General features: G+C 38.3%; 1 protein-coding gene across 1 annotated transcript in view; it reads right to left on the bottom strand.

The window, feature by feature from the left end:
• The window catches only part of LOC110989296 (uncharacterized), a 77904-nt gene that overhangs the window by 56180 nt on the left and 9626 nt on the right, over nt 1-12098 (bottom strand). The window lies entirely within an intron of this gene.

The raw sequence follows: 12098 nt of genomic DNA, 5'->3' as shown, positions 1-12098 counted from the left end.
AAACACTTTTCCACTCTGTACTTGAGCCAGACATGTTTTTCAAGCCTCCCTAACCTCAAGCTGGCAGCTTTACTGATGCAAGAGAGAAGCAAATCCACCCTCCATTCACCTTAATACAGCTTTAACTCTGTGCCACAAAACTCCCACTACATTTGCAGACAACTACATGTACATGTACTGCAGTTGTCGATTGATCCAGTGTCAGTGACATCTGTACTGTTCAGAGAAAAAAGTCCAGTAAAGGGCACGGAACGTATCTGCATCTCTCGCACAATTTGGCTTTGAGGGTGACTTAACTCTTCCATTTTCTTTAACAAATAAATTGACGATGGTAAATTGACTGAGAGGCCTGATAAATTGCATCTAGTCAAATTGGGTTTCACCTTTTGAAAGATCTGCACAGCTGTTAAGATTGCCAGTTTTATGATAAATGTAAAACAAGTAGCCATGTTTAGAGTACAACGTCATTGAAAATATGTAGAACCATTAAAGTGCACCTCTTTGGTAAGTATAACATGTTTTCTCTGATTTCATCTGTTCAAATACTTGTACATCTGTTCATTAAAAATGGAAGCATCCAAACCGAACGCAGTGTCATTTGTCCTCAGAGCTCAACTATAACACGCTTACATGAAAAAGGGCTTTTTCCTGTTCATACCAAGATGCAAACTCATCTGTAGATTGTGTCCTTCAGAGAAAAAAATTGGAAAAAAAAACGAGGGGGAAAACCCTTGCCCTGTGTTTGAAGTGGACAACCCTTGTGAATGCCAAACAATGGTAACTTTCAAATGTATGAATTCAGACTCACTGCTGATTTACATGTAATTTGGTGAGATTTCATCGCGAAAGGCACACATGTATAAAAAATAGCTACCATACTGAGATTTCACATGTATTTGCAATTAAAAATATCCCCTTATTGAACATAAATTTTTTTCTGAGACTTCATTAGTTTGTCAATGAGAATCTGTCAGTGAGAGTTTCAGAGCAAGAAATGTCAACACATATTTGTTCCTACGGGTTAGCAGTGACTCTATGGAGTCAGACAGTATTACCATATTCATGGGAACTATAGGGACATATACTTGTTCTTACTATTTTTACCCTACCAATAATAATGTTAGTAACCACCCAGTAAGTATCCCACCAGGACAGAGTGCCTACCAGCACATTAAACCAGCCTATCATCATCAGAAATGTGTTTACTGCAAGCAATGTCTCAATCAAATCCTCATCATTAAGTCCACTTTCATATATTTTTGTAATACAGCAGACGCTTAAAAACAGCTTGACCACAAAAAACCATAAAGAAATATATATGGTGTGTACGTACTTGTACATGTGCACTTCTTCTTGGACCCCCATAATAATGCTGGCCTGCTATTTACAGACTCAATCAGAACCCCTTGACAAATTTATCTGCAACCGGATTTGGGGTCCAGAGCAAGCATCATGTCCAAACATTCGCCTGAGAATGATTCAATTACAACTGCCCGTAATATGATCACAGATACATGTAAGCCAAGGAACGTGTGTGCCAGCAGTTTCTATCTGCTGTACTTGATTTTTATACATTTTGCACACTTAAGGCCAGTAGTAGTGGCAAGACATGGCTCACCAAAGGAAAATCCTGGTTCAGGGTTCTAATAATTTGGGAAAGGGCAGAAACTACTAATGTAAAGGGGGGGGTGCACACCTGAAAAAAGGATGAGCAACAGAGTACAAGTTATTCAGTAAATCTTTAGTCCCCAAATTCAAGAGGCTGTCCGAATGACTTCCTATCTGATGGAAACCCATCACAGGGGAAAATGCTTGAAAGATGTTTTACCTCATTCCAATGCAATTTATTATGTCAAGCACAGACACTGTCACTGTTAGTTGGGTATGATCGTGTGGTATCTACATGTACAACTCATGTACAGATTTAACCATAAACCACAAGGATCACTACTTTTAAGTCATGCATCCTACAGGTATGTCAATAGAAAAGCAGGAAAACTAAAACAGATATCCAGAAATTGCCCTATCACTCACAAAAATAGCAAATATTTCATAAGCATTGCTCGGTCAACTATCCATCTCTAATGTAAATATGCTTGAATCCAATCACAGCTGTTCTGTTGAAGACACAATGACAGCATTCCCAGTGCATCGTCTGAGGAAATGTAATTGAATGTCATGATTTATTCAATCAAAAGATGGCATTAAACTTTAATCACATCAAATCACTAGCAAATATGTAGAGAAAAAGTAATAAAAAAGTCCAGACATATTCACATCACTGCATCCAAGAGGAATACACTTTGCAATCTTTTCAACAATCAAATTTAATAATCCTCACGTACATGTACTTGACAAGTTACATGTACTTGGGAGATCTAACAATGTATTGGATCATATTGAGTATTTTTTTTTCATTTCAAAATTTCTTTGACATTTTCTCAAATCTCAAAAGGAAAAGAAACACACGACAAGATTCCAAGTGGAATTAATCCCAGTGACAGCTGACTGCTGATCGTGGGCAGCAGCTCCATCGTGGATGTACGCTTAATGACTGTGGCCAACTTGAAATTCCGGCCCAAAATTCTTGCTATCAACACATTTTACCGTACATACGTTCAGACTATTGGCTATCGGGTGTATGTGTGGCTGCAGCCACCCACCCACCTTGATCAGAGGTGCAGCATACTGATTCAATCTTCATCGAAAACACTGAAAACGCTAAATACATGTACACTGTTGCCATATCTTTTATCTCTCCATTTCTTTTCAATCTTTCTTGGATTGGCCAATTAGATATCTAAATATTCACAACAAAGTAAACCCATCTCCTGACAAGTGATAGTTCCCATGCCTGCAAGGAGGTTTGAGTTTGAAAAACTAGATCAAGATAAACCATTGTATAAACCTACTGACCAAGTTTGTACAATGCTGATGAGACCACTTATTGCAGTCTGCAGTGCTTAATGCTTGAAAACAAAGATTTCGTACACGTGCCTCTTTATCAATGTACATCGACATTTTCTATTAATTTTCTGCAAAAAATGGCCCAGAATTTATCAATTCAAAGTCCTCTATAAAGGCAACCGAGCCAATCCATGCATTTGTTTTTGTTGTTCTGTTTTTGCAGAAATGCATATACTTTGATTGATTTTTCACCACCAGGCATGCCATAGCAGTGAATTTTACATGGTGCTCCAATTTACCCCAGCTGGATCGGTGGAACAACAGCCCTGGGCTGCCAGTCTCCCACTCCAAATGTCAAATCCCTAGCACTTTATTGGTCTATGTTGGCCATTAGAAATAGAGTCACGCCTTGCTCTTCTTTTTTTTCACAGTGTGATTTTTTGATCAATAACTAATTTGCCAAGAGGCACAGAGAGAGACTGACAAGGGAAATTTACGCTCAGGTGATGATGTACTTCTACATATGTCAAACTGAAGCCCAATCACTTTTTATCTGGGGATATAGGCATGAAATCACAGAGATTTCTGACTTGAGATGCTGGAATGTTCAGACAACTGAGTCACACCTGTATACATACATGTATGTACATGTGTTACATGTGAAATTCAACAGTCCTAGTCAAGGATAAAATGATGAATTTCAAGGAAGCACTCAAGTGAAACTTCCACTCCACTGAAGTTTATTTATTTTGCCATATTGTTGTTATTTTATCTGGAATTTGTAAGAAACCTGACACGTATAGTGTATTTTGTCCCCCCCAATTTACTTCTTTTTCTTATTACATGGCATTTGAAAACAGGTACACCTGTACCATAATGTATGATTTTCAAAATACTGGTTCAGTTTGCTACACGGTGTAAATGGTTAAAACTAAACACAAGAAAATAAGAGGTTGATGAGTGGCATATCTAATTGTACATTTCCAAAAACTAAGGAAGTCAGGGAAACACATGCATGCATGTACATGTACATGTTACTACATGTATTTCTGGCCATGTGTGCGACCTAACAATTCAAATCTAAATGTAAACAGCCGTTTGGTCCTACATGTATATAAACATCTCAGTAATTTTTAGCCACAGAGCCACTGGTTTGAAATGAATTAAGTGACAGGGTGCAATGTAGGCGGCGTCAAATACCATATAATCACAGTGATTTTATTGGGAAGACCACTCGTACTATAATCACACATGTGTACAGGTAGTTGACTATTAAAAGCCAAGACATCCTGTTACTGCAAGATACATGTACATGTAGGCCTACATTTGTACTTGCTCTTGAATGAATCCAAGAAGAAATCAACAGGGGGCAAGGTTAATATGCCATGTAGTACCACAGGGTGCCTTTTGTACACAGACTGAGAAAAAAAGTCCAGGCAGACAGAGGGCTACCCATGAAGCTGTCTTCATATACACATGTATGTTAGAATAGAATACCCTAAACATTCCCAAATCCCTCAAAATCCATTAGGCAGTTTTGGAGGATTTTAAAGGATTTATGGCAGTAGAGTGTAGGAAAGTGCTACTGTTTTAAAAAGGCTTGTTTTCCATTGAAAGTCTCAGAACTAAGGGAAATGCATTTGTACTAATAAAACACCCCCCCTCCAAAATTGGGATAGAGTTTCCAGAAATGGAAAACATTCCAAAATCTGTAAAGATGAAAAAAATAAACACAGTGTCTTTGTTTTGAGGAAATGAAAAGTGGTCACAAGAGTTACTTTAAGTATTAAATCAGCAATAGTGAATATTTAAACAGATTCAAGACTACATGTACATATACAGGCCTATGTACTGCACTTGAAAGTTTACTGTACATATATGTACACAGATGCACAAAACTCGCTCTCAATGTCAGCTTCCTGAAAGACTACTTCAACCGCAATATTCCCTGGGCATGAAGAAAACTAATTTTGCAGAAAAAAAAAACCATGCCCACAAAGTCCCAGAGTGTGCAATGTAAACCAGGGGCAGAATCAATTGAGCTTCGACACTTTCATATCGCATGTCCTTGGGATCTGGGTAGGCCTGTAACAGACTATATTCATTAAAACATGTCTCTAATTGTTTGTTTTTCATTTAAGGGGTTTTGTTTGTTTGCTTTTGTCTGTTTTTCTACAGAAAATTACTTTATGTTCGGAGGGCATTTTGTGAGAGCCTTTTAAACTGTGTTGGGGAACTACATGTACATGCATGTACATGTATATATTAAGAACCTTGAGGATTTTTAAGTTAAAAAAATGGAAGTAACAACAGAACACCAAGGAACAATGCAGGCACTCTGAACAATATTTCATTTCGCCTTTTACAATTAATTCTATTTTAACTGCTAGTTTCATTTGAACAATGTGTGAAAACAGTGCTTATTTCAGAGACGAATTGTTATTTACCTGTACACAATGCATGGTCAACAGATGAGAAAGCCAGCTTTGCTCCTTCAATGTCCACCATCCCCCCATCCCAGGAAAAAGCCCATTAAGAACTTCACACTAGGACAAATACATAAGAGTGTTTACCCCTCCATTTAATCCTCTTTATACTCCCACCCACCCCATGTCCCCATCCACCCTTGCCACCTCTTCACCTGTGCCACGATCCCCTTTCCCCCTATACTTCCTGGGTTTTCAGCCTGTGGTGCTGCCACCACCATATACACTCAAGAGTGGAGAGGACCTACCAAGAGGCTTAGGTTCCAGCCTGCTGAGCACTGAGCCATTGAACCTAAAAGCAAATCAATCTCTCCTGCTTGCTTTCCATGCTGCTCCAAGACAAAAACAGTACCCTGCTGGACTGAGGACTCTTGTCGCAGTGTAGAGGACATCTGAGAGAGGTACAAAAACCGCTCTTCTGAACAGGAACAACTCATGGTGGTGAGGTACAGTACATGCAATGGTCACTCGATTTCCACAGGCACCGCAATCATGCATACAATACTTCTTAACGTAAATTATCAGTTTATATGTACTGTACATGTTCAAAAAGTATGTACAGAATGTGTATGTACATGTGTGTACATGCACATTTCAGGGCTGCCCAATTGAGTGAGAAGTGAGCGTGAGATAGGCGTAACCATATTTTTGGAAACTTCCACTTTGGACACTGCAGTAACAGACGCATGAAACATGTCTTGGCACATGTAAGCCATAGCTGTTATGACAGTCAATCAAATTAATTGTTAGTTATTGACAAGAAAGAAGCTTGCACTGGTCAGGGACTGTTTTCATTAGCAAGGATGGGCCAAAACTTTTCAGTGGATTACTTGTTTTTCATTGTTTCTCATTTTTATAGTTTGTGTGAAAATTCTTATGAGAGCATAAGCACAACCTGAATTGCGTAAATTTCATGCTCAATGCACAAAACTTGGCACATACATGTGTGAAATTACATGTAAGTCATACACTAAATTTATACAGCCGGTGTTATTGAGAATACAATGTATGTGCACCCAACCATATCATTTAAAAAGGTTCATTCTTTCATTTACAATTCCATTTTGCTTCTTTAAAATACAGCTTTATGAGCTAAAGAAGCAATTACAGTGACGACCTCACTGTTGGTGAATAATTAAGAACAGGAAGGAGAACAATCAATGGAAATCAATGTAAATCAATAAATGGAAGTGATGGAAAATATTTGGGGTTGAATAAGATGGGGAAAACACTGTCTGAAAGAAGAAATTTAATGAGTTTTGCCTTGTTTTAATTGGATAACACAGAATTAGGTGCTTATGTATACATGAACACCATAATACAATATTTCAAAGGCACCCAATTGCATAAATATCATACATTAAAATCATGAAACAGCTAAAATGAAACATATGGCTTTGCCACATATGAGGGTGCCACTCTCCACAAAATGTTTGAACCCTCAAATTTGGGTAACTGGTTTTCTAATGCAGACACTACACTACACGTACTACGTTTTCATTCATGCTGAGGTAAAATAAAATATTTACATATATACGCGGGGAACACGAATAAAATCTGCACCACATAGATGTTCACAAAAAGTCATCTCACAATGAGCACATTCAAATCTTCCACTATTCTTCTTCTCTTTATGGGCCCCGAGCTGTGTGATTTTCCTAGATAGGGAGGTTCCTTTGGTGGGAACTTCACTTCGCTGGTACACGAGTGACTATGAAATGCACGCGTTGTGTGTGCGTCACTACCAACAAAACGAACACTCCCGACCAGCATGGCTCATTTCAACTGATAAGGGGTGCCTTCTGCTCAAGGCGAATAGAGTAACCGAAGTGAATATGTCCCGTGCAGGATGTATGAGTATAAAAGGTATTTGTGCGAAAACTAGCATGTGAACCAACATGTGCATGTACTCCCTTCGTTTGCACCATGCTACCTGGTTCAAATGACATTACCCTTTTGTACACGTACATGTACTCTACAGACAGATCATTCGCTGTACTAATTTACAAAACGCAATCACATCCTGGGCGGAACCACACAAAATTAACCACAAATCACTTTTAATTTGACAAGTTATGCTTGAGCTGGGTTTTATCACTAAGCAGCAAGCTTGATTGAGGTCTGAAATACTGTTGTGTATGGCCTTACATGTACAAGCTGTAGAGCATTACTGGAACAGGGCAGGGAGGATGATTCAACTCCCATGACCCCCCTCCCAAGAGATGAACAGATGAAAGCAAAAGTTACATGTAATTTTTTTTTTATAAAACTACACAAACATGTAAGAGTTGATTAAAAATATACAGCTATTAGACATGTACATGTACAGCTTGAAGTTTACTCTTCCAGACCTTCTTTTTTATAACCTTAGAGACATTCGAATTCAGATAATAAAACATTTTATGGACAGAGAAATGTTTAAACTGATCAATGGAAATTAAAACAATTTTGGTGACCATATAGACCACAATGTACATTTTCTGAGCCAATCATCAGACTCTTACAACTTTGATCGCACATTAAACCACATCACCTACATCTGGAGGATATCAATAGCCTCTATCTGTCTCTGAAGAAACACTGGGAAACAAAAATAGCTTTACTAAAATGCATACTAAAATTACCAAAATGAGATCTTAAAGAGATACCAGTGCCATACCAGTATCTTCAACAAGAAACCACACTGCAAAAATTCTGCTCTTCCCAACACTGAGTGAGAGGTAATTTGGGCTTGAAAAGAGGGCTCTCCTGCTGACAGCCAATTGCTACTCCCCCACCCACTAAAAAAAGGAAGACTGACATCATTACACAAGATTAATCCAATTTGTAGGGTATTGATTGCCAGATGATAACGATTTCATTTCCTGCTGGAGCCCAAGGCGACCCTTAGAGAGCGGAGTACGCAAGGCAAGAAAAGGTTGTGAAGGACCTCATAAGCAGGCGATGTACATTGTACAACACTGAATTCCGCCACGGCCCATCACCTATGTCTATCACACAGGCTGTTTTTGCCACACAGCCCCTAACACAGCTTTTTTTCAACCACTTAAATGAAGTTGAAAAACCAAACAAGTTTTTTTATTTATAATTTAGTTCTTTTGGGGCAATTGAGGTTCTGCATTTTGTTTCCTATTTTCTGATCACTTGTCTTATAATTTCCACAAAAAATCACCAGCAAGACATGAATGCCCACATGCACCTTAAGGCTACGACCAAAACTCCAGGCACAACTACAAAAGGTTACAAGTGAAAACATATTTGCAAAACAAGGCCTGTGTATACAGGATGCAGGTAATGTTATACAATATACACACATCCATCTACCACCAGAGATTAAATTGAGCTCGATTGATGTTGTTGCATCTTTCAATGTTAGAGCGAACATTTCACTCCATTTTCAAGTACACCCACGCACATGCAAAAAACTAACGGCAACATACATGTACATGTATCTTGGATTTCCTGATCTGTCCTCCCAAAACACATTTAACTACAACCCACACCAAATCATACACTACATGCATGTTCACATACCTGTCCAAGTACTAAAATTTAATGACAACTGAATATCTTTATTTGCTCCGAGTTCTATTTGACACCCCCACCAGTACAATCAAGGATCCTGTGAAAGGAAATACACTAGCATTTGATATCACCGTGCTGAAGCTGGTTACAAAGATAAACCGGGTACAGTTATTTGTGAACTTATATGTTCAAACTGAAGTGAAAGCATTACTGTAACATGCAAGAAGAGTTGTTTTAAATAAAGAAAAATGCAGTTGCAAGGGTTGGGGGAGGGGGATGATAACAATGATTACATGTAGACAGTGTAAAGACATCTGAACACAAAAATCTTATTTAGTTTTCGAATAATCTTTTGGTCTTTAGCTGTTTTACATCACAAAAATGTGCCAGTATGTCTTCTAACAATCAATAAATACAATACAATAGCATTTTGGAAGGATACAAGAAGTTTTTAAAGAAATCGTCAGCATCTGATGCATGTTTAAGCAATGCACATTCATCTGAATGACAGATTGGCCAGACAACTAATGGATAACATTTCGCAAGGAATACATACGTACAAGTTCATGAACTAGAATGAAGTGATACAGGGTAATTTATCAAAATTGTTTATTAGGCCTCAAGCCTGGAATTTTATACTGAAAAGCCCATCGTCATGGCAACACTGCAGTAACAAGCACATCCACGGTGTTTTCTATTATTCATAATTTACCTGTACAGTACATGTACAATTATGTACTTTGTAACGGCCTGATGTTACTGTTGTAACACATGAAAGGAGAGGACTTTCTGTTGGAACTACAAGTAAGTAGTAAAAATTGAACTGACTCATTATTCATGCAGTCTGATTCTATCAAGAAGGATTTCAGTTCTTAAAGAGTAGACAAGTTACATGTACCTGTACATAAACTTTGACAGGTTAGTGGAAAGAAATTTCATGTTGTTTTAAAAAACACTCAAACATGTCAATTGTCATCCAATCAACTTCAGAACAGGTGGCTCATCACAGAGCTACTAGTTCTGCTAGAACACATTTTTTGGCCAAGAGAAGCTGGGTTACAGGATGCACATTCATACTAAACATGTTCAGGGTACTTAAAGCCCACAGCAAGTTCAGCGACCAACCCCATTCCTGCAGTCTTAATTTTCCTGCGTGTACAGGAGTACACGTAGGCTTAGGTGCATCCTTGGACAGCATTAACTAATCCCAACTTTCCACAGTTATAAAAGGATACAGACTTGTGTAAAGGATGTCCAGCGTCCAGCATACATGTACATGTACATGTATGTATACGCAGGTAGTCAAAAACAAGTCAACAATTACAATGTAAGTACATCCATATCTCACAGTTTCGTCCACTGCCAGCATCATATTCAAGCTCCTAGGGATTGCTGACAATATCTAAACAATATTAGATAGGAAAGCTACATGTACAGTGTACCTGGTAGATCGGGACAGTGCATGTTGTGCAGACAATTTCGGCACATAGAGCACTTCTACCTCCTATTCCACCTTCTTGGTTTCGCATGCAAAATTCAAGTCAGGATTCCCTTGCTCTATCTGCAGCTACACTATACCCACAGGATGTATGTTTGTGTTATGTGTGCACCACAGGGCAGAGATCATGAGACAGAATGTCACCTCTGCCAATCTAATAGGCCTCTGGTAGGCCACAACAATGTCACCCACGAAGATCAGCTACTGTGCAAGAGAGGAAATTCAGTGGTGTGCAGGGTGCTTGAGGTGTGCAGGCTTGCCAAGAGACAAATGACAGCCTTGTCAGTGGTACTCAAGAAGTTACATGCAGCAAGACTGGTGGCAAGTTACACTGTAGACATTCTTCCCACATATGCCAGGCCCTGTTATAAGATCATTTATTAAAATATAAACCAAGCTTAGAATGAGTTTTATCTTTTTTGGTTGTTGCTTTGATGAACAGAGCTTTTGTTCAATCACTGTACCTACCAACTTAACCCCAAGTTGACAACTCCAATGCACATGGCACTGCACAATGTACAGTGTATGTGTACCAATTTTACCTCTATGCGTAGCTCAAATATTTACTGACACTTGCACAGTCAAGTACAATGTAGACCCACATGTATGTATACATGTAAGCCAACACTTCTCACAGAATCACTGCACAGAACATAAATGAGCAACATGTAACATAAAGGTACATGTGGTTAGGTGTACACGGTTAGTTAAAAAAACTGATTTAGCACATTAATTCCATTGCAGATTCCCAAAACTAAACATGATGTACAAAGAATGAAAAAAATACTTTCGACTTCTCATTACTTCTGTAATGAGATATTTGGTTTGATCTTGATGCCATGCAGAAACATACATGTAATTTGGTGTTCTGGCTTTGCTGTTGTTATTACAAACTAGAAAATGTGCAAAAAATAGACTAAAAATGGGACCGAAAACAACAGTTTTTTTTCCAAACTTCCCACTAACTCACGTGAAAGGAAATTTGAACTTCCCCATAATGCTTGCATTTTTTTTTCAAAGGGAAAAAATCATTCGTCAATACGAAAATGGCAGGCCATCAAAACCCAGCTTAAAAAATGTTAACCATTGTAACTCGACAATTGCAGAACTCCCTGACGCACGTACAGGAATTTGAACTTAAAAGCCCTCTGGTATAATCTCCTCAACCTAAATTCCTGCAAATCGTAACCCACAATAACAGAGAGTCATCTGTGTCATATCTTAAAGTTTAGTTTGCCTTCTAATCTCTGCACAACACAAACAGTCCAAAAGGATCAACTGACTATTGTGCATGAAAATCTATACCCATGTATGCAGAAAGCCTCCAGAAATTACTCATGCCAAAGCAATGACACCCAAATAACAACCCAAAAAAATGGCCAAGGTCGACAATCCTAAGATACCTCAATATCACCAGTGCTGTGGAAACTGGCATTTTAATCTAAAGAACAGGGTGGAAGAAAATTGACTGAGCACTTTAGGTTCACAAATTCGAACTGTTAAGTTATAAATATTTTCGGCGAAATTTAATTATTCCAGCAGTCAATTGCTATAGTAAAGAAGCCTCTGACCAATTCACGAGCAGGAGATAGAGAATTTATCAAACACAAAATGGAAATATATGCAGCAAAAGAAATAAGTAAATAGAAATGTTAAAAATGCAATCCCCTAAAACCCCTTGT

This window comes from Acanthaster planci, linkage group LG16, assembly GCF_054643075.1.
Source record: "Acanthaster planci isolate LZ-2023a linkage group LG16, COTS_SCS, whole genome shotgun sequence".
Classification (NCBI taxonomy): Eukaryota; Metazoa; Echinodermata; class Asteroidea; order Valvatida; family Acanthasteridae; genus Acanthaster; species Acanthaster planci.
Note: the sequence above shows the minus strand (reverse complement) of the source record. Positions and strands in the feature narration are given on the sequence as shown.